Source organism: Amborella trichopoda, chromosome 2 (assembly GCF_054954075.1).
Source record: "Amborella trichopoda isolate Santa Cruz 75 chromosome 2, AtrichopodaSantaCruz75HAP2 v2.0, whole genome shotgun sequence".
Taxonomy (NCBI): Eukaryota; Viridiplantae; Streptophyta; class Magnoliopsida; order Amborellales; family Amborellaceae; genus Amborella; species Amborella trichopoda.
Window position 1 is genome coordinate 56,241,794 of NC_142337.1, and position 23,730 is coordinate 56,265,523.

General features: G+C 32.8%; 2 long non-coding RNA genes across 3 annotated transcripts; one reads left to right on the forward strand and one right to left on the reverse strand.

Moving 5' to 3' along the window:
- Positions 1–4,189: 4,189 nt before the first annotated feature.
- LOC110007009 (uncharacterized) lies at positions 4,190–12,133 on the reverse strand. The gene is made up of 3 exons (XR_002280478.2): positions 11,479–12,133; positions 11,160–11,338; positions 4,190–5,538 (listed from the first exon to the last, which is right to left on the reverse strand). It is a non-coding gene; the product is annotated as an uncharacterized LOC110007009 (long non-coding RNA).
- Positions 12,134–17,560: 5,427 nt separating this feature from the next.
- On the forward strand, positions 17,561–22,890 carry LOC148783371 (uncharacterized). 2 transcript variants are annotated; one of them, XR_016049711.1, is made up of 2 exons: positions 17,561–17,922; positions 21,750–22,890. It is a non-coding gene; the product is annotated as an uncharacterized LOC148783371 (long non-coding RNA). The 2 variants fall into 2 exon arrangements; XR_016049710.1 differs by having other exon boundaries at positions 21,818–22,890.
- The last annotated feature ends 840 nt before the right edge of the window (positions 22,891–23,730 follow it).

The window sequence follows — 23,730 nt, forward strand, 5'->3', positions numbered from 1 at the left end:
TCTTGATCAACCCTACATATGCAAATAAATACCATGTATACTAATCAAATGTAATTAAGATCTATTTTCAATCAAATACTAAAGATTGAAGGTTTTCGGAGCTACTACATTTGCTACTTGCTGAGGCGAAATCATTGTAGATATAATCGAAGAAATGAATATTTTCTTCTCAATTGAAGTATTCTCATAAAGAAAAATACGCATTTGCTTTCTTCTATTAATGTTGTTGTGATTGCCAGCACATTGAAAATAACTCCCTATCGAGAAGCAAACAAGATGCAAATAGTATATATATATATATATATATAACAACTATTCATGTTTGAACGAGAGCCATATACCTATTCTCATAATTGCCCGAATCTAACACCATTTTTTCAATGGAAACGGTGTTGGCAACCGAGGCTATCTCAATTACTCTTTGTTGGCAACTGCGGCTATCTCAATTACTTTTTGATGGCAAATCGGGATAACTCATATCCCGATTTGATGTGGTGCGCACTACGACAATAAACTCAACACTTAAATAAAATACCTGAAAACAATAATGTGTGTGAAATATATTTGAAAATGTATATATAAAAAAAAAAAACAAGTAAAATGGGAAATCATCAAAACCACAATACAATCAAAAGTGGAAGACACATGAATTTAAGTGGTTCACCCAAAAATGAGCCCGTTATAAGAGGCAACGATATATTCACCATCAATAGAAGAAATTTTCAAGTTTGAGATTATGTAGAAATTACTTCATACAATAATAAGAAAAACTCAAATAGAAATTTCTTACCACAATAGTATCAGCAACTGATTTCCCTCTTCATTACTGTCAATCAAGACCCTGGTGCTACGGTTTGTGCAAAAACCCCTAATTTCTACGTCCCAACAAACGGAGTACCTCAATAACCCAAGCCTCCTATATTCTTCTTTGAGGAGAGAGAAAGCAACTCCTGACGATTGTACGGCCAAAATTTTGGTGCAACAGATCTTTAGATGAAATTTCTTTTTCCTCAAATTTCTTTAGATGAACATCTAGTTGGTTTGAAGTAGCATGTTTTCTGGCAGTCTTGTAAGTTTCTCTACCCTCGTAAAAAATTATTTCTTACAAATGCTTTTGAAGCTTTAGAAATAATGTTGTAACTTAATAGAAAAACATTTTTTCTTCACGGTTTATTTTATATTTCGTGTTTTATATGAGGCTGATTTAACATTGATTCCAATGAGAAGGAGACTTGCCAACTTTATTGAAATTTAGGATTTTATTGTTTTGGTCTTGTTCATTTATTAGATTTGTGTGCCATATTTTCAAATCAATAAAATCAACAGGTGAAAGTGTTGACCTTTTTCTTCTATGCCCAATCTACTAGTTTTTCTTCCATAATGTTTTGTAATGTTAGAGGCATTTTGTTCTTCGTGTAACCTTCTATCACATCTTTATGAAAGATTTTAGATTTGTTGTCTAACTTGAACAAATCAAACGAATGAAATTTACGTTTTTTTATTTTTTATTTTTCTCTTTCTCTTTGTGTTGGATTTTAACGGGATTTAGATGTATTTTTTTATTTATTTAAAATGACTCTATGCATTTTTTTAATGTTTTTTTCTAATTTATTGTCCAAGTTTTAAAACACTTATAGGTCTAAAAGCTTAAAAAGCTCAAAATGAAATTCTACTTATGAAAATAAATATATCTTAGTTTTAAGGGATTCCAAAATTTAAGTTTGAGTAAATAATTAGATCTTTGGCGGAGAGATATGTACAATGTGCTCCTACACAAGCACACAATAGCCATTTATATACGATGGAGGATAGTTGGCCACCATTGCAACTTCGACTGCAAAATTGAACTGAGTGAGAGAAGGATAGATCCATGACTTACTTGAATGCCTAGGCGATCTTTTTATAAATAAAAAAACCAATGGAAAAAGTTTTCATAAGGTTGCAACTTTAAAATGTAGAATTCAGGTGTACTTTACAAATCCATCAAAAAAATCTATTTTGATCTAATTGATCATCTTGATATCGAGATTGTATGAATACGAGAAAAAAAAATTTGAGTCCCAAAAATAATGCGTTTTGCCATACATTACCTGTCTAATTTCAAGATTTTCATATATTTTTTATAGATTTACTTGATTTGAACTATTTTTGAAATTTAAAATTTGACAATTAGGGAAGAAAATGGATTCTCATACCATCCTATGAAATTTTGATGCCGAAATTATATCTAATGATAAAATTACGAGGTGCGCCTTAATTTGATTGTTTAAGGTTGTAACCTTATGCAAACCACACCCAAAAAACTATAGCATATTATATCATACAACATAATATATTTATATTACAAACATAATATATTTATATTACAATGCCTAATTATAATAATATTAAAGAAAAGGACAAAAGAGGTCATTATACTCTGGATGAAGTTTCTATGACACCTGGGCTCTATAAAAACCAAATAAAGCCTCACCTCAAATCCTCGTCTAAAGCACATAGATATCTCCATGATGACTCTAAAACAATTTCCAATACTGATCATAAAATTTGAAAGTAAAAAACTCGTACAGACCTTATGGATCTTAATATTTTTAGGGTGAAATAGACAGTCTAGGTAATTTGTTAAAATACACATCGTTTTAGAGTTTGAAATCTTAATTTTTTTCACAACCATAATGTTCAAATCGAGATGATCGATGTCAAAGATTTTTAATGTTTGAATTATAATATTTGATGAGTAATTAGGTAAGGCTTTACTTATTTTGATAGAATTCCAGCCCTATCAAACCATTTTCCTTATATTACCGTATATAATATAATATACATTGTATTTTATAATATATTATATAGGAAAAAGTTTATACAAAGCCGAGGCTCTAAACAATCAAATTAGAGCCCACCTAAAAAATTCACTAGAAGAGGTTGTTTTGATGCCTAAATATCTTCAAATTGATTATCTCGACATCAAGATGCATGGGAATGAGAAAAAAATGGATTTCAAGTTTTGGAAATAGTGCATCTTGTATTGCATTTTTGGATCGTCAATTTTCAAGGTTTCCAAATTTTCAAAGATCTGCTCGATCTATATTATTTTTGAAACTTTATATTTTATAATTAGAGATGACAATATATTTTAAGGCTATCACAAAGATTTTCGGTATGCATCAGCTCTCTACAAACCGCACCATAATATATATTCTATTCCCCAATATAATAAATTATATTTGGAAAAAGTTTATATGAGGTTACAACCTTAAAAATGTAGAATTAAAGATGCACCTAAAAATTCCATTGAAAATGTTATTTTAATGATGAAAACCCTCTAATTGATCATCTCAACATCGAGATGATGTATAAATATGAAGAAAAAAACGAGAGAGATTTTGAGTCCTAGAAATAGTGCACCTTGCAACACATTAAGATTTTCATATGTTTATAGATCTACTTGATTTTAGCCATTTTTAGAGTATAAAATTTTATATAAAGATATGAAAATCGATTCTTAGATAATCCTAAAAAAAATTTACACCAAAATGTTTAATTGGATTGTTTAAAGTTGCAACCTTTTAATATAGTTGTTTTGATTTTAGGGTGAGGTTCCATAGAGCCGAGGCTCTAAACCATCAAAGTAAAGCACACCTTCAAATAATGTTGAGAAATGTGGGTTCAATACTGAAAATATTTGTGAGAGCCTTCAAATGTAATTTCAACTTTAATTAAAAAATTTAGGGTTTAAAAAAATAACAGATCTATGAAAATCTTCAAAATGACAGTAAAAACATACAGTCCATGTCTATGGTGGATCTTGATATCGAGATGGTCAACTTGAGGATATTTGGGCAGGAAAACAACCTTGATATCGAGATGATCAATTCGAGGATATTTGGGCAGGAAAACAACCTCTTCTAGTAAAATTTTTGAGGTAGGCTCTAATTTGATTGTTTAGAGCATTGGCTCTATCTAAACTTTTTTTTCCTAAAATAAAAGATCTAAAACTAGCCATAGGCTCTAATTTGATTGTTTAGAGCATTGGCTCTATATAAACTTTTTTTTCCTAAATTAAAAGATCTAAAACTAGCCACCAAAAATAGAGCTTTTTTTACAGGTAGTTCGATAAAATACACAAGGTAGCATCTAAAGCCCGAACCCCAAAAAAACAAGCAACGAATAGAATAGTGATCATGCACTAGAATCCAAGAACAAATGTGATAACCATAAAAGGGTATTAACATATCCGCAAATGGCAGTTCAAAATATTAGTATAAAAAAGAAAAAAATTCTAGTGTACCTAAGTAATTAGGAAGTTGGGAACATAGAGTGTTGGAGTGAAGGGGGAAATCCCAAGGAAGGGTAGCTGTCCTGGACCCTGATGTTTCCTCACAAAGTTATATTTCTTTCCCTTTCTTATTCCCACTCAACTTGTACAAAGTGAGCTCAGCTGTTGTTTCATACCACCTCCTGCAAGTGGTGGTGTTCAATGCAACAAGGGTATAATCACGACAAAGAACAATTTTAGGGCCTGAAAACTTCTCTGCCACCTTCTCACTAATTCTTAGTGAGATCACTTTCTTCCGATCCTTGTTTATGCTCAATTCCCATATTATTAGATTTCTCAGCCAAACATACTTTCTCTTCCCAACCCACCAACTGCTGGGGGTTACCAGGCAAATCAATGCTTTCCCACACCTCTCTGTCCTTATGAAAGATTTCCAATTTGGAATCGTTGGGCTCATAGCATGCATCATTTATACACAATAAGTTGTAACTCCAGCGCCATGTTGTCGGGGCAGGAGCAGGTGGTCTCTCTACTGATTTCCAGTCAGTATCCAGTTGAGGAGCTAAACATCTGATACTCATCCGCTTCGCTCGCTCGAGTACACAAGTATCTTGAATCTTTGATTAAGTGGGTCAAAAAAAAAATCCGTATTTATTTGGCTCAGCATGAAGCAATGGGAGAGCAATGTAATCTTGCGTCGTTGGATTACATACAACGAATTCTGCAGGTTCATTTCCATCATTTCCACCACCTACTAAGCAAATGCATGCTAGACCGTTGCAAGCATCAACCATACCCACCTTGCGTTCCTTACGGAAATATAGATCTCTGTTACACACTTAACTATTGCTCAATCTATTAAGAAAATTTAGATCTCTCTTATACACTACACTTTTCTATTGCTTAAGATATCCGAGATACGAAGCCTCGGAAACCTGTTCTTATGATTACAATAGCAACTGGGTCAGAGTGTGATTTTGGTCCAAGGTATTGGATTCGACTAAAATATGGAGAATAGAGAAGTTGATGCCATGCTTTACACACTCACCATGGATTTTATTGGGAGGGCTAATAGGATTCTTTCTATAATACCCTCTGTGATAAATTTGAAGACTCCATCTCATCTCATTGTAGGTCCTATGTTTTGTGATTGAGTCTTCAACCAAGATATTAGGTTTGTGGCTGAATTCGTCTTGCGAGGTTCATGAAAACTCCTATCGCTTGCCATGGTGAACTCGCTCTCACTTTAAGAAGTAGTAGATCTGAAGGGGAAAGGAACAACGAATGTGAAAACGAAAGAAACCAAAAGCTTTCAAGAGAAATAACATGAACCGAAAAGCAACACATCGACTGTCAAGTAAATCACGCCATTTAAATATATAACACTCGACTTGGTAGAAAATATAGGATCTGAATAAAAATGCCAGAGAAACCATCCATCTATCTGTGAATTGACTGATATACAGAGAAAATCAAGTAACAGGAAATCCTCACTACAATGAAAACCATCAAGAGAACAAGATAGAAGGGAAATGATAAAATCAGCAAAGCGTATTTACCCACCTACAACCTCATATCAATAAGATAAAAAAAGAAAACAAAAAAAAGATAAAAGGAGATTTGATTATAAGATCCAAAAAGAAAACAAAAAAAAGATAACAGGAGAATTGATGATAGATGGCAAAAAGATAATGTGAGATGAGGTAGATAATTCAAAAATAAAACGTTGATAATTCATTCTAAAATTAATTCATTAGAACACATACACAAAACCCATACTAAGCAAGGGTTGAAAATTTTTGTTACGTTTTATAACTAACTTGCCCTTTTGATGATGAAACGTCAACTTACCCTAATTTAGCATCTCTGGCCTATGAGTAACCCATAGTTGGACAAATGGAAGGAAGTTAGGAGGAGAACAGTAAATAGAGACCTTACAGGTCTACAGGCCTTAGAATATTTGTGTAGTTAAAAACTTAAGAGAGTAAGTAAGAAGACCAAACTTCAACTTCAACCACTAGGCATGAAACTCATTCATTAGAGAAAACCTCTATTATAATAATAATATATCTTGTTATTACGTAATATCATTACAATTAAGTTTAGCATGCAAGAAAAAAAAAAGAAAAAAGGTTTGTATGCATGAGGCCAATTCCATGATTTTTGAGAGTTTTATGGGTGAATGCATAGATGAATATAAAATAAATAATTAATCAGTAATTTTATTAACGGTTTTAGAGAATATTATGGCAGACAATGAGAAACAATAAAAATTTTATTCTATTATTTTATTACAACTGCCTCAAGAGCAAACAAATAACTTTTTTTTGTTCATGCTCTTTAGAGAGAAAAGAAATGACTATTTTTTTATTCTTGTGATCCAAAAACTAGGGAGAGTATGGTGCGGAAAGAATATGTTGGGCTCTTGATTGGGAACCTGTTCAAAAACAAAATGACAGAGAGAACAAATAATTGTAAAAGTTGTAGATATTGTAAGAAATGTAAGAATGAACCAATACATTCTGCCAATGAAACCATTTCAAAATTCATCCATAGGTTAAAAGTAGCCTGAGAAAATACAAAAACTAATGCATAAATTATACAATCACTCAGTTTGACCTTTAAGCAAGCATAAATCTTCTAAGGTTTCGCATGATGGTAATGCATTGACATAAGCCAATCTACTAACACAACATCACAAAGCAGTTGACCTATGCTGAAATTGAGTTCGTACCATTGTCATTATAAATATTACATGAGTTATCATAAGAAGTTGATGGATATATTTCATTATCTATATCTCTATGCAAAAGATCTCATCTCTTTGAGTGGTAAGGGATATTGTCATCAAAGAATTGGTTGTAAGAGATATTGTCATTGAAGAATTGGCAGGATAATGAAGTTTAGAGGTTTTCTTTCTCCAGAAATATCTGAGAAAAATTTATGCAGAACAACAATAATTTGGAGTCCATAGATAACTTATTTTTTACTAACCAATGAAATTTGGAAGTATATTCCATTGCTCTGATCAGTGTTATTGGTGTAGAAACGCCTTGTGAAATATTAGTTTCTGAACTTTGAGATACTTCATATTCCATATGAAGATCTACCGCTTGCATCACTCTTAGATGAGCACGGGAACGTGAATCTCTACGTATCTTTGTTTAAAAACTCTTATGAATTGAGTGGTTTCTAGTGTTATGACCCATTACATGTCATTACAAAGTTACTACAAATATGCATTGAACACTAATCTAGTAAATCATACAACAAATAAGATAGGAGTAGTAACAAAAAATTTAATAATTATAAATATTTATAATTACTAATAATATTAATATGAATTTCCAAATATATTAGATTAATTAGTATTATTAATATATTTTAATTAATTCGTATTATTAATATATTTTAATTAATATATATTATATATTATTATAATATCTTATTTATTATAATATAATAATTATATATTATAATTATATATAACAATTCATATATACTAATAATGATTGGTGATATTAAAGGTATTATATATTTTTAAATACAAGTTAATATAATAAATTATCTCCATCACCCATATAGAGTAGGTGTACATATGGTTAACTACCACCTTTAATATCCTCTGTTGATATTTGCTATTTATTTTGTTGTTTTATATTATTTGAATATGGTAATTATACCTAATATATAATTAAATTCATATTAATATAATTATATGAATTTAATTACATAATATATATATATGTATATATATATATATATATATATATATATATATATATATATATATATTATTTGATATGTTATTTTAACTATAATATTCATGTAAATTTTTAATGAATATGAATATAAATATTCATGTGTATAATATTATGAAATAGGAAAAATGCATTTTGTAGGTATTAACGAAAACTTTAAAATATTACTTTGGAGGTAAATAATATTCATTGAAAATATTTTGTAGGCCTTATAATATTTTATATAATTCTCATAAAACATTATATGCTAAATTTCCATAATTTTTGTAGATAATCACATTATATAATTGTAACAATCCTAAAATTTCAAAAAAAAAAAAAAAAAAAAAGAGAAAAGATACTTTTAAATAGGTAATGGTCTGTTTGAGTATGATGATCCTTGGGGACCATCACTATTTTCTAAAGTTTTTACTTGGTTTAAACTTTTGCTTGCGGCTTGCCACGTCCTTTAGTGGACGTGGTTTTCATATGTTAAAAACAAACTCTTAACGCGACACCTCAGGTATGAGGTAGAGCCTAATAAAATAATATAATAATACGTTATAAGAATTTAAATAGGGGAGGTGAACACTCCCACCCTAGAAAATTTTGAGATCTCTCTCTCTCTGGTCGAAACACAGTGAACTCTTCTCTCTAGCCGAATTTTTATCGGAAGCTCCCTCTCAAGTATTTGTGGGTAAGTGACATCGTCTTCCTGAAAAATAGTCTGTTTTTAATAAATAGTGATATTTCCGTCTAGGATCTTTATTTTATAAGTTTTGTGTGTAAGTGACCTCATTGTCTCGAAAAATAATCCATTCTTTTTAAAAATAAAATGAAATAATTATTTCTGCTTATTGTCATGAATTTTAGGCGCGATAAATTTTATGCGCACGTGACCTCATTATCTTGAAAAATAATCTTTTTAATAAAAATTGTGATATTTTATCTATGTTAGAAATTTTGAATGCTGTAAATTAGAAAAATAAATTTATTTATTTTTCTTGTCTATTGTTAGAAATAAATGTGATATTTCTGCTTTTAGTAAAATTGTGATATTTCTTTCTACTGTTTTGAATATTTAGACATTGTAAAATTCATGTGCAAATGATTGCCTTATTATTTAAAAATTGACATTTTTGCAATTGATTATAGTATTGTTGTGAAATGTTTATTTGTGGATTGATATCCCATAAATTGTGATAATTCTGTATTCTTGAATTTCTATAAGAGTTTTTCTATACATATTAAATTGGCAATTATGCTAGAATGCCTTTACAAACTGCTACCTTTCTAAATTTGAGCCCAAAATATTTGATTGGTTATTTTTGAAATGTTATAGAGAGTGACTGTTATTAATGGTTTAAGTGAAATTCATATTAATGATTTTAGTGATATGTTGAGTACATGATATTGCTGCTTTCGAATGTTTAAAGAGATTTAGAAATAATTTAAGTATGCAAGTGGACTCATCCGGTTCGCCAGTGAGGTATAAGTGGACCTATCTGGGACGTCGATAGGGATTAAATGGACTCATCCGGTACGCCGGTGAGGTATAAATGGACCTGCAGGGATTAAGTGGACCTATCTGGGACGCCGATAGGGATTAAGTGGACCCATCAGGACGCTGATGGGGTATATAGGTGACCTACTTGGGACGCCAGTAGGGTATTTTGTGAAATCCTTTGAATTATGCACTGCCGTTAAGAGTGTTATAAGCATTTCAATTACTCGGATCATACTTAATTATGCATTTATTGAAAGTGAAACTGTTGATGCATTTCTGTTAATAGATCTCATTTTGAGAAAATATTGATATATTTCAACCATGATTATTTTTAGGATTATGATGATCACTTACTGAGTAGCCAAACTCATCAAACTATGGTAAACATTTTTTCAGGATAACTGCGGATTCATTTTGAGTGCTAGTCAAGATCAACCTTGGAAGATATTGTTGTTGTGCTAGCTTTCTTTATTTACTTTGTAAGACCGCCACTGTAAATTTGTCCTATCAATAGATGTATATATGTTTTGTCTGTCACATCTCAGGAATAACAGTATTGTAAATTCATGGGGTGTGACAATAATATTTTATTATTTAATCTTACTTCTCTAAAATCTCTACTATTCATACACAAAATATTAGGAAAGGGTAGAGATTCTCTTTTCTCTACTCTTCACGCACAAATTTTTAGGAAAAGGTAAGATAAAAAAAATTCTCGCATATCTTATTATTCTCAATAAGATATGGAAAGCATTCCCCATCTCTCTCTCTTTTTAAAATCTCTACTTTCTCTACTTTTCATACAAATTTTATTCTCTCTTTTTCCTAAAGGGAGGAATGTGTCCTACAATCTGTATAGAGTTAACGCCCTTCTTATTTTCACGACATGTATCCACCCCTTAACTCTGTTCTTATTTTCACGACACGTATCTGTCCCTTAACTCTGCCTTAACTCTGGCTTAATAATGTAGTATAGATATACATATATCTAGTATAACTATGGCTTAATAATATAGTATAGATATACATATATCTAGTATAGATAGATACCAAGGAAGATGTAGGCTACGTGAGGAAAAAACTTAAAATGTAATTTTTCAATTATTCAAGCATGAATACATAGCGAATTGCACTCCAATTTGCCTCTGTAGAAGTTTACATATATCACAGTTCACATACAGCAGATTTTGTGTAGCTATCTTAGATTTTGTGAACAAATATATGGGTCGATGCAACTATTTATGAGTTCAGAATATTATCATACAACATTGCTAGAAATTCAATATCAAATGTACATAAATGTATGTTGAAGTACAAAAAATGAGGGGGAAACTGGTTGGTGTAATCAGCAGTGATTAGCCTAAAATTTTCTCTCAAAAAATAAATCAAACACTTCTAATACATCATAATTTCCCACACAAAGAAAAAAGCATAGAGCATAAAATATGCTCATAAATTAATAAGTGATAATTTAGTTTTTCTTAAAGAGGGATTTACATCAATCGGTTTTTCTTAGAGATAGAGATTTAAATCAGTTGGTTTTTCTTAGAGAGAGATATAAGAAATAAAGCAGCCATAGTACCAAATGAATGAGATATATCCATGGAGATAGAAATTAAGGTCTAGAAAAACTTACCACTTCACCAAAGCAGATTTTGCATACTTTTGAAATGACAAAGGTTTTGCCTATTTTTGCTTGATGGTCGATCATTGATTTCACCGCCAGAGTGTGTAGCAACAAGGTTTGGTCTAAAATGAGAATTTTGTAAAAGTATTCTTGCCACCCACAATGAATAGAGATGGTTGTACCACTGCCTGTGTTGAGTTGAATTGTAAGCCGTCATTTTGTATAAATCCCCATTTATTTCGAAAAAAATCAACAATCTACTTTGGTTTCAATCTTAAAGGTAAAGTACCCAATATCAAGCTTATTTCTATAGAGAAAAAGAGAGTACCTTGAGGGGCAAAGAGGTGAGAAGTAATTTACAAACCTTCCTCTTTGGGTGATCTCCCTCCTTAATTCTCTCTCTTGATATGGGATGACAATATTCTAAAATGAGAATTTGTTATCCTACTATTTCTATCATATCCTGAAGTATCAATAATTAGGACATAGGAGAAAACTTCCCTAGAATATCATGATCTCTCACCCTTAATTATCTCCATATCTCTTTCTATATTCTCTCTCCTTATACTTTTAGGTCGAATATTTTTTTATATATATTTATCTTTGGTATACATAACATTTTTTTTTTGTATAGAATTGCGGCAGAATATGAGACAATTCGGTCTATCGCAATTTAGCTGACTTGAAGATGAGGAAATTTTTGCTATCCTCGCAAATATTAACCATTTCACCAATCAAGAGCACGTATGTTCCGCTTCGTGAGTATGTATTCTAGAATTTCTTATTTAAGTGTTAAACTTTTCAAATTTTTTTATAATTTACTTTCATACTCATTTTTAGGTGGCATTTGTTTGTCATAAACAAAACCAACCTCCGCAAATTTCAATAGAGGAGATGGGGTATGGGGTAAACTGGGTCGATGAAAAAACGATTCTATGTTGTAGTTGTGTTGACTTTGGTGAAAACTTATAGCATTTGTAGTTATGTTGATTTTGGTGAAAACTTATAGCATTTGTAGTTGTGTTGATTTTGGTGAAAAAGTTATAGCATTTGCATAATTTGTGATTATTGGTGTTTATGATGAATTCTATTCTTCTTTATTTTATATATATATATATATATGAAAAGATATATAATATTTTAATAACATAATTGAATTCAGTGTTCAAAAAAGAGGACCGCTAGGCGCCCGCCTAGGTGCCCAGGCCTAAGAGAAAAAATTGGGCCTCCTCCCACCTAGGTCGGCCGCCCAACCTCAAATTTCAATAGGGGAGATGGGGTATGGGGTAAACTGGGTCGATGAAAACAAGATTCGTTTATATTAAGGTATGTTGTAGTTGTGTTGATTTTGGTGAACACTTATTATAGCATTTGTAGTTGTGTTGATTTTGATGAAAACTTATAGCATTTGTAGTTGTGTTGATTTTGGTGAAAAACTTATCGCATTTGCATAATTTATGATTATTGGTGTTTATGATGAATTCTATTCTTCTTTATTTATATATATATATATATATATATAATATTTTAATATCATAATTGAATTCAGTATTCAAAAAAGAGGACCGCTAGGCTCCCGCCTAGGTGCCCAAACTTGGGAGAAAAAACTGGGCCTAGGAGAAAAAACTGAGCCTCCTGCCACCTAGGTCGGCCGCCCATGGCTGCCTGTGCCCCGCTTAGGGGCAGCCGCCAAGCCCTGTGCCCTAGAGGCGGCCGCCCAAGCCCTGCCCCCACCTAGGGTCGGCCGCCCGGGCCCTGCAATCCCCTTAGGCAAATCGCCCAGGCCCTGCAATCCGCTAAGGAAAATCACCCAGGCCTGCGCCCAGCTTAGGCGGACCACAACTAGGGTCGGCCGCCCAAGCCCTGCGATCCACTTAAGCAAACCACCCAGGCCCTGCGCCCTGCTTAGGCGGACCACCAGCCTAGGCCACCCCTAGGCAGGGCCTGGGCCGGTCTGATAGGAGCCGCCGCTCACCCTGCTTAGTTTACCCATCTCCCCATTGAAATTTACGTAGGTTCGCTTTCTTTATGAGAAACAAAATCCCATCTAAAATTCATTATCAAAATAAATTGTAAAAAAATTGGAAAAAAATCCAAAAATTTTAATACCTAAATAATAGTATAGTAAAATAAGAGAGTGAGCATAGGTTGCTCTTACTCGGTAAAATGTTTAATATTTGCGAGGATGGCAAAAATTTCCTGGTCTTCAAACCAGCCAAATTGTGCCTGTCGCAATTCTATATATAAAAAAGGAAATATTATAACATGCCAAAGATAAATATAGAAAAAAAAGATATTCGAGTTAAGAGTATACCATTAAGGCTGCCAAAATTATCTACCTCTCCAACGTCCCCTCCAAATTAACATGTTGTATTACCCTCCTACAAAAATAAACCCCAATTTCACATAAAATTTCACAGTCACGAATAATAATACCAAAATTACATGATGATTTCAAGTTAGCAAATGAGACACCTACAGAAAAACTGTAAGCAATAATACATCTCAAAAAATAGAATTACAACAAAATATCATGATCACTATTGCTGCACATTGAAAATAAGTCTACAAAAACTTGAAACCCGCATTTGACCAAAAGATTGTACAAAATTAATCTGTCCAAGGCCATAATTTTAAAAAGCTCTAGGCGGATACTAGGCGGCTGGGGGTCCAGGCCGCTCAACGCCTAAGCGGGGGACCAGAACCTGGGCGGCCCAGTCTCCATTTCGCCCAGCACCTAGGCGGGCGCCCAAAACCTCGGCGGTACAGTTGAATCCAAAAAGAATGACTAGAACTTGGGCGGCCCAATCTCCATGTCGGCCAGCACCTAGGCGGGCGCCCAAAACCTCAGCGGCATAGTTGAATCCAAAAAGAATTATACAGTTATATATTGTATAAAATATAAGAATTGGGCATTTAGGATACATCAGAATTGAAAGTAGACTACACATTAACACACACAACCATAAGTTGGTCCATAGTCCATATCCAATTAAAACTTAAAATTTATCATTCATAGTTCAATCAAAGTTTAAAGTTTAATAATTATTCAACATTCATCATTGATTGCAAGAAAAATTAGGGTCAGCTGCATTGGCATTATTTTTATCGGAGTTGTCACCCTCCTCAACATATTGGTCATCCTCCTCTGTCTTTTCTGAATCTGTCGCTTTTTCCTCTACCATCATTCTTTGTGCAGAAGTTCTAGTGGCCCTAGGAGGATCAGGTGATGTCCCAAAAGAATCCATGACCATGTCTCATATCAATCCTTCATGTCCCTTGACCTCATCATCATCAACTAACCACTCCATAGCACTATCCATATTTTTTTACCTGATGGTGTCTCTCTTATCTCTCTTACCAAACATGTCATTCAAGAATCGATTATACTTGACATAGATTAGGTCATTGAGCCTCTTTGATTCAAGCATGTTCCTTCTCTTTCTATGAATCTAACAAACTCAAATGAAACTAATTAAAATCTATAGTTCATATACTATTAATACAATTATACAAATTTCCCTTACGGCCTTACCCCTTCAAAAGTACTCTAATTGCGTTCACAATCAGATGAGGAAGTGGTTAGGTTTAAGATCCGAATGACCAAATTTTGTAAATTTGGAGAACTATACCTATGTTGGCTCCACCAATTGGCTGCAAAGATATAGAATAAAATCATAAATAAATAATAGAATCATAAAAAAAGAAACTTGAAGGTTTGTCACTATCAACCATGTGAAGGACTTTGACAGGAGGAAAAAATACCTTAGGAGCGCCTTTCACGCCCCGCTGAAAAGCTTTAAAAAGGATAATATCTCACCTTCTTCCCAACTTGATCCTTGGACCACTTGCATGCTCTTCAGTCATCCGAAGTAAATATCTGCCTCAACTGCACTATCCTCGAATGTATGCTATCTAGGCATAAGTACCAAGTTACAAATCTCGTGATCTCAGGCCTCACAATCTAGTTTTTCTTTGTAAATCTACGCATCATGCTGAGGGTGATATGGTGGCCATAAATGAAATTTGTAATTGATTTTTCTTTCTTCACTGCACTTGATATCTCGATTAAACTGTTAAGAGCCTCAAGCATGAGGTCTATACAATGTGCTGCACATGGTGTCCAAAAGAATCTAGGATAAGCTATGCGCAACAAATTACCTGCAACAACGTTAGGAGCAGCACGTTTGTGACAACCTATACAACAAGATGCTCCCCAACATCCTTGATTCCCTTCTTTATAACTTGAAATATGCAATGGGCACCATAGTTATGATCAGAGGCATCAAAAGGCCTCACAAAAACTGTCCCTAGAGGACAATTCACAAGCAAATTCATCTGACTTCTGCTCTTCCTATTACTCCAAGCATCAGTCAGAATAGAAACCCCATACTGAGCCTATGCATCCTTCTTAACTTCTACAGCTTCTTTCTTTACACTCACCGGCATTTTCAAAAGAGGTTCTAAAAGCTCATATGGGGTTGGGGGTTTCATCTTGAACCCAAATTGGCCAATTGCCTCTACCGCAACATAGAAGCTGCTTAAGTGAGTGGTATTGAAAGGAAAGCCTGCCTCATATAACCATATTGCAAGATAATAAGCTGCTCTGTCTCTCTCTTCCTTCTTTATTCTATTTTCAATGGTGGTTTGCTTCTTTGTTTTCTCTCCTGTACCCTCAGGATTAGACCGAGGCAAAAAACTATGCATAGGGCCTCTAACCCGAGGCTTCTTACTCCCAGAACCAGAATTAAAAGCAATTACGACTCCCTTTCCCTTTTCCCAAATAATGGATTGTTCTACCTCTTCACATCCCTCCCATATCTCTTCCTAATCACTATCATCATCATGATAATTGACTCGAGCCCCAGACTTAATCTCTGCTATAGAGGCAAATCTCTCGTCTTTTTTCACTTTTACCATATTCAAAAAAATGGATATTTCCTCTTTAACAGTATCAGAAGGCTTTTTACATGGGACAATATCCCCTAATACTGGCAAGATGTTTCGTGAAGCGGTTTATGCCCCTTTTGTGTCCTTCCCACAAAACTTGCATCTTGTGTCCTTCCCACAAAACTTGCATCCTATGCAATTTTTATCATTAGGATCTGGGTTGTAGCCATATATCCAACCAAGATCACCACTTCTATTAGATCCCAAAGAAGACATCTCAAAATAATGCAATTCATAAAAGCAATAAAAAAAAATCACTACTTTGAATTTGATTGCTCAATCTCCAAACTTTCACCTTAAAGATACTTCTAAGGACTCAAAATCTTCTAAAAATCACCCAATAAATTTATAAAACATCAAAAAATTAAATCTAATATCAATGGGTGATGTTTTGATTAATTTTTCATTACTTTGAGAAACCCGTAGATCCTAAAGAAATTACCAAAAAAACTAGTTTTTTTTTGGGCTTTCTTTCTCTAAAGTGGTCTCCAATATGTTTTAGGTTTCAAATAGACCTAAAACACCCGGCCTTTAGCATAAAAAAAGAAAAAAAATATTGTTTATGCCTTTGGGCAGGGTGCAGTCCTTGGGCAGCCGCCGGTGATAGGCGGTTGCTTGGGAGGCGGTTTCCTGGGTGTCTAAGCGAGTGCCCAGAATTTTTTAAGGCGTCTAGGTCTGGGCGATGCGCCCAGGCCCCCAGATCTACCCAGGCGGCCGTCCAGGAGCTGAGCGGTTCGCTTTTTGGAACACTACCAAGGCACATAACCAAGGGAACCAAGAAAATTTTCAATCACAGTACGAATTTGTTTCAAAAAATTACTCAAAAAAAAGTCAGATATTTTTCCAATAAATCTGAAAATCAGACCCAATGCAAGCTTTCTATGCTTCCCCTACAACATAAAACTTATATACTTCCCCTTATCCAACCCTCCATTCTTAATGGAGAGCAAAGATTGCCCTAATCACAATGTCATGTCTTTACCCTATTTTATTTTTAATTTTTTTCCCATAAACTATTTTGATACAAAATTTTGGACGTCCAATCCTCTATTAAACTCGTACTAATGAAAAATATAAAAAGAAAAAATTTTCAATAAAATAAAATAACCAAACTACCCTTAAAACTTTAAGGGGTATTTCGGTTATTATATATTATCAAAAAATTATTTTTAATATTTTTTGTAGGTGCGCCTCAATAAAAGGATGGCGCGTACCAAATTTTATATTCATACAATTTGTATAAAAAAATAAAAAAACAATAACTTGAAACGTCAAGTCTAAGATCAAACGGTGAGTAGCTCTCTTGATCAAAATTAGACGGCCGGATGGAGAAAGTAAAAATCTTCTATGTTACAGGAAAGTATAGAAACCTTTTCCTCATTAAATGTAGATAGTATCTTAAATGGATGCTGCTCACACAAAAAATTCTTTCTTAAGATATAATTCTCTCATCAACCATATTGGTTTATTACATATCATTTCGTAGACTGGATATTCTTAGCCGTGTGTTGCATTCGCGCACACTGCGAGTGGTGGGCCACGCCATCGCTCACACCTCACAGCAAACCCTATTTTATTTATTTTTTATTTTTTTTTGCCCCTTCTTAAAACAAACCCTAGTTTATCCTTCATTGAACTTTTTTTTTCTTTTTTTTTCTTTGTTTTTCCTTTTTTTTCTTTTTTTTTCCTTTTTTTTTGCCCCTTTTAAAACAAACCTAATTTCTCCCTTCACTGAAACCCTAATTCATCGCAGCGTTTTCCGCCTAGAATCGGCCATTAAAGCTCCACTTCAGAGATCTAAGAACCCTTGGTTCGGATACTGGTGAGTAGGTTATTCTTTAACCATTATACTTCTCTGATTTCTTTTTCAGTGAAAATTCTAAGGGTTTATTTCTTTTCCATTTTTTTTTTCTATGTTTTCTTCATCATTGAAACTGTATTAAAAAAATTGTATCTCCATCATTGAAACTCTATTAAAAAAAATGTATTGAAAGTATCAAGATTGCATAGTATGGTCTTTATGGAATTACCATGAATTTTTACCGTCCTGATTTTTTTCATGATTATCTAAAGGATTTCATGAGTTTTTTCTTCATATTTATCTCTTTTGTGATTGCTTTATCTTGTTTCTTGTAATTTTGAAGAGATTTTCTTTTTTTATATTTTTCTTGAATATTTACTATTTTATTACTACATTGTGTTGTCTCTGCAAATTCATTCATCGATGACTGTTGACGCTTTTAAAATGGAAGAATTTCATGGTCTTTGTCTTGTTTGGTTTTGAGAGTCTCGTTTTGTTTGACTTCTGTTTTTCTAAGATTTCATACATTTCTTCCTAGTAACGATCAAATATAGGTAGATTTGAATGATATTTATTCAAGCTAAAAAGCTTTTATTGAGTTTTAAATAATTTGCGTAGATCTTCTATATTGACCAAGTGATATTTGTTAGTTTTCCTTTTCATATGATTTCATTCAAGAAATAATTTATATGTTGACTTCGTTGAATTATTTGCTTAATTTCAGGAAATTTATCTATTATCCTTTCCTCTTTTTTCTTGTAAATGATAATGTAAATTAGCTTCAAAAAAAGAAAGGTAAAATCCAGTGTAGCAATTTTTTTTTATTTTTTATCTTTTATCAAAAAATACATCGAGTATAGCTTCTTTGCCCTTTAAAATCACGAATAGCTAAATACTTTTTTGTCCCAATATTTTTAAATTTGAAATATGCTCTGAGAAAAGGTCATCGAACTGTGGAAATTTGGATGAAAACACTAAAAATGTTTTATTTCTTATAGATGAAAGGAAAAGGTTTCCATACTTCCCCTACACTATGCTTCACCTACCGTCCAACTGATCTTAGATCCGACATCTCAAAGTATTTTATTTTTAGTTGTTTTTATAAAAAATATGAAATTTGGTAAGCCCCATCTTCTCATTGGGGCGCACTTATAAAAAATATTAAAAATAATTTTTCGATAAAATATAATGACGAAAATACCCCTTAAAATTTTTAGGGGTATTTTGATCATTTAATTTATTGAAAATATTGTTTTTCTATTTTTCGCTAGTGCGAATTTAATAGAGGATTCGACGTACAAAATTTGGTGTCAAAAGAGTTTATAGAAAAAAATTAAAAATAAAATACTGTAGAGACGTGACATTGTGATTGGAGCAATCTTAGCCCTCCATTCAGAATAGACAGTTGGATATAGGGAAGTATATAAGTCTTATGTTATTGGAGAAACATAGAAAGCTTTCTCTTATATTAATTGTTAAATACTTCATCTCTTATAAATATTTTGATAAATTTCTATAATAAATGAATAAATAAATAATAATTTATTAACAATAATAATAAAGATCTTGATTAATCATTTTTCAAGTTTAAAAGATATTGAAGCAATTGCAAAATAAGTCATAATATTAAATAACAATACATTTTGTTTTCATGTATAAATTTGTAGAGGGGGTCCATGGAGGTAAGATTGGTTTTGGGCAGCAGAAGAGAAAGGGAAGGGAGTTTGAACAATGGATAGGTTTGACATTTTGTAAAATAAAAAGATAAAATTTGTAAAAAGAACAAAAAAAAAATAACTGGGGCTAATGGTCTTAAGGGGGTACTAGGGATTTTCATGAATCTAAATGGCTAACAGGGATAGAAATTTCGGGGATGGGGTAGAGTTCATTTTCCTTCTTCTTTTTTTCTCTTTTTTTTTTTTTTGATATCAAAATTTTAGATAAAAAATACTCCCAAATTGCTCTTTTTGTGCAAGTAAGTGTATGCTCCCACAGAAGCACACTATAGGCGCTCCTTTTCATTTATATTGAATCTGCCTATATTGTAAAAAACTTCTTTCTTTTTTCTTTTTCTTTTGTTGTAAAAAAATCATTTCCCCTACTTAAAAGGGGCACATGATTGAATAAACATCGATCGGTCCGTTCAACATGCCCTTACAATTTGGCTTATGATTATGATAATAGCATTGATCAAGAGCCTAGTTGAACAGGCCATTGTTGACAAATAAGTATGCTTACTCCCTGGCCATTTACAATTGTAGAAATACATAACTTGGATTTATGTACATACATGGGTGTTTGACACTTCATATTTGAGTTTTAATTTCTTTCACTAGTAAGAAACTTGTATCTAATCCATCTTTAAATACTTAGGTGTTTGACACTTTATATTTGATTTTTAATTTATTTAAATTAGCAGTATAAAGTTTTGAATCTTTTTTTCAAAAATATTGAGAAGGAACAAGTTCTTCTTTTATACAATTTAAGTAGGCACATGAATCTATTAAAGCTATTTGAGATAAAGTAAAATTTTTAATCTTTAATTCTATCTTCACAAACCATTTTTTAACTTTAAATTGTAAATTATTAAGGAAGTATGTGTGTTCGTTAATTTCTTCTTGTTTTATAGGATTATAACTTTCTTCTAAAATTCTTAATCTTTCTTTTAAAATTTTGATTTCTTCTTTAGTATCATTAATTTCTCTTTTTAAATAAGATATGGTTATATCTTCTTTTATGGGTTTCCTAGTTCCATTAATAGAATAAATATAAATATATAATATATAATATAATATGAAAAAAGTTTATATAGAGTCAAGGCTCTAAACAATTAAATTAGAGCCCACCTCAAAAATTTCACTAGAAGAAATGGTTTTGATGTCCAAATATCCTCAAATTGATCATCTCAACATCAAGATGCATGGGCATGAGAAAAAATGGATTTCAAATTTTGGAAAGAGTGCATCTTATAATGTATTTTTGGACTGTCAATTTTCAAGATTTTCAAGTTTTCATAGATCTGCTCGATCTACACTATTTTTTAAGCTTTAAAATTTAAAATTAAATATGAAAATATATTTTAAGGCTATCACAAAGGTTTCCAGTATTGAAACCGCATTTCTCAATATTATTTGAAGGTGCGCATTACTTTGAGTGTTTAGAGCCTCGGCTCTATACAAACCGCACCCATATAATGTAATGCAATAACTATAAATATATAATATAATATAACGTAATATAGGAAAATTATCAGAAATATACCTTAATTGTTGGAATATTAGGAAAAAAAAACCTTATATTTTTTTAAACTTCGTCCATACGTTTTCTCCCATTTTTAGGTTTTTTATGACCACAATAGCATTCACTGTAGTTGTATTACCGTAAAGGTATGATGCATCACGATACTCAAAAGTGCGGTGATTACTCTCAAAGGTTATACAACACTTAAAATACCGTGATAAATCTAAAGTGTCTCACGGCACCTGAAAACCCGTGATGATCTTCTTATATTTTTTCCCCACCGGAAACCCTTTCCCTTGGCACGTTTGGTTCATGTGAAAATGTTTTTTAAGAAACAATTTCGCATGAAAAAATTCTCTCGTGTGGTCAAGTTTGGGAATATTTTAACATCAATTAGTTATCAATGGATACGAAAAGATACACTACGACCAATTGGTGTGAAAATATTCCCACACTTGACCTCATGAGATAATTTTTTCATGTGAAAATGATGTCTAAAAAACATTTTAACGCGAACGAAACGTTTAATTGTAAAGACAAAAGCTTGTTGGGGCCCATATTTTGTATATTTGAGTTATTGTAGCAATATTAATGGTATTAAAAAACAGAAGGGAGTTGTAGTAGCAATACTAAGGCTACTCAAGTTTTGGTTACTCATGGTGGGGGTGAACTATAGGAGGTGTCAAGAGGCTGCATTCTATGCAATTGAAGGTCATTAGAGGGAGACTCTACCAAATGGTGCTTAAGGCTGAATCTTATGCCTCGGAAACTTAGCGCCATCATGGATGAAATCATTCTCTGTTTGCAATCCCGTGATGTGCGTTTTATTCATGTTATTCGGGGCTTCAACGTCGACACAGATAGCCTACCTAAACTTGCAAGCTCTCTTTTTGTCTACAGCTTCACTGCCCTTGTTTTGTTTTATTTTGGATCTCTAGTTTTTTTTCTTCTGTTGTATTCTCTTCATTATCTTAATGAAACACGCATACTCTCTCTCAAAAAAAAAAAAAAGTCATTGCGATTTTTTATATTATGGTTATCGATCAGAATTAAAGTAACAAGAATCAATATTTTTTTAAAGAAAAGGCGAGGTGGTCGGGTTCGCTTTGGAGAAAGGTCGAACCCTGGGCTTCACACACGCATGCTAGTAGAGAGAGAGAGCAAAAATATTAGGTAAACCTCTTTATTGTAGCCATAAAAGATGCATACAACCTTATAGCATGGAGTACACACATTCTACCAACTACAAAACCAAACTTCCCAAACACAAAGGACCCAACAAACCCTACTTCAAATAAAAAGCATCCACTTCCCATCTCAACCAACTTATCACAAACCACACCTCACATTTGAAAACAAACACCTTTAAAACAACTGAGAAAACAAACACACCTCATTTGCATGAAAGCAAGCACAATTTCATCATGGAAGCCTACGTCCAGGCCTAGAGCCATGGCGGGGGACAAATCCATAGTTCGGAGGCGGAAAACCGATCCCATAACCTCCCGACCCGAGCCCGAGCCCAGGCACACCAAACCCAAGTGCAGGCACACCAAACCCTAGCCCAGGTTGACCATAAATTCCTCGAAACACACCTTCACCCCCAATTCCCGGAATAATACCACCGTTGAAAGTTTCAGGCTGTTTTGGCATATGATTACTATTTGCCATCATCCTTCCTTCACTAACCAAGGCTAAAGCACCAAAGAGAACAATGGCCATCAAAACCACCTTCATCTCTCTCTCGGTGGGGAACCCTTCCCACCACCTCTTCTTATAACAAGTCCTGAGCAGGCACCATGCCCTTCTTTTCATTATTTACATAATTTTTTGTGCATTGATACTTGATTATATCTTGGCTTTTTTACTATAAGAATTCACATTGGTTGGCGATTTAATGTTTATAACGCTTTTTGGGTTAACTTTTCATGGTACACTGAGCTCCGTAGCCAGCCTCTCCTGGTTGCGACAAGTCAGCAATGGTGCCATCCTTTTCCTTTTCTTGTTTACTAATGCTTTGGAGTTATGGGTTTTCAATGTTCTTCGGCCCTTATCCTGCAGAATATAGTTGGGGATTTAATATTTATTTTCCTCTTTGGATTGCCGTTTCATTAAGCACAGTGGGTATCAAGTTTTTTAGGGTGCTAGTTTTGGGAGTGCTATGAATGTGTGAGTTAATGAGGGCCACCTAACTGGAAACCCTAAAACAAGCTTTTTTTTATTTTTTTAAAACATTAAAACAAGGGTGCAGTAGCTATAGAGGTAAGGTGCACCTTCAAATTTTATCATGGTATATATAATTTTGATGTAAAATGTTCTTAGGATTATCTCAAAATTATTTTTATATCTAATTATAAAATTTTAAATTTCAAAAATAATTAAAATCAAGTAGATCTATAAACATATGAAAATCTTGAAAATGGACGGTGTAGATAATATGTTGTAAAATGCACTATTTCTGATACTTAAAAATCTTTTTATTTTTCATGGTCATACATCTTGATTTCAAGATGAATTTTTCAACATTAAAACTACCTTTTCCGATAGATTTTTGAGGTGCATTCGTAATTCTACATTATAAAGTTGCAT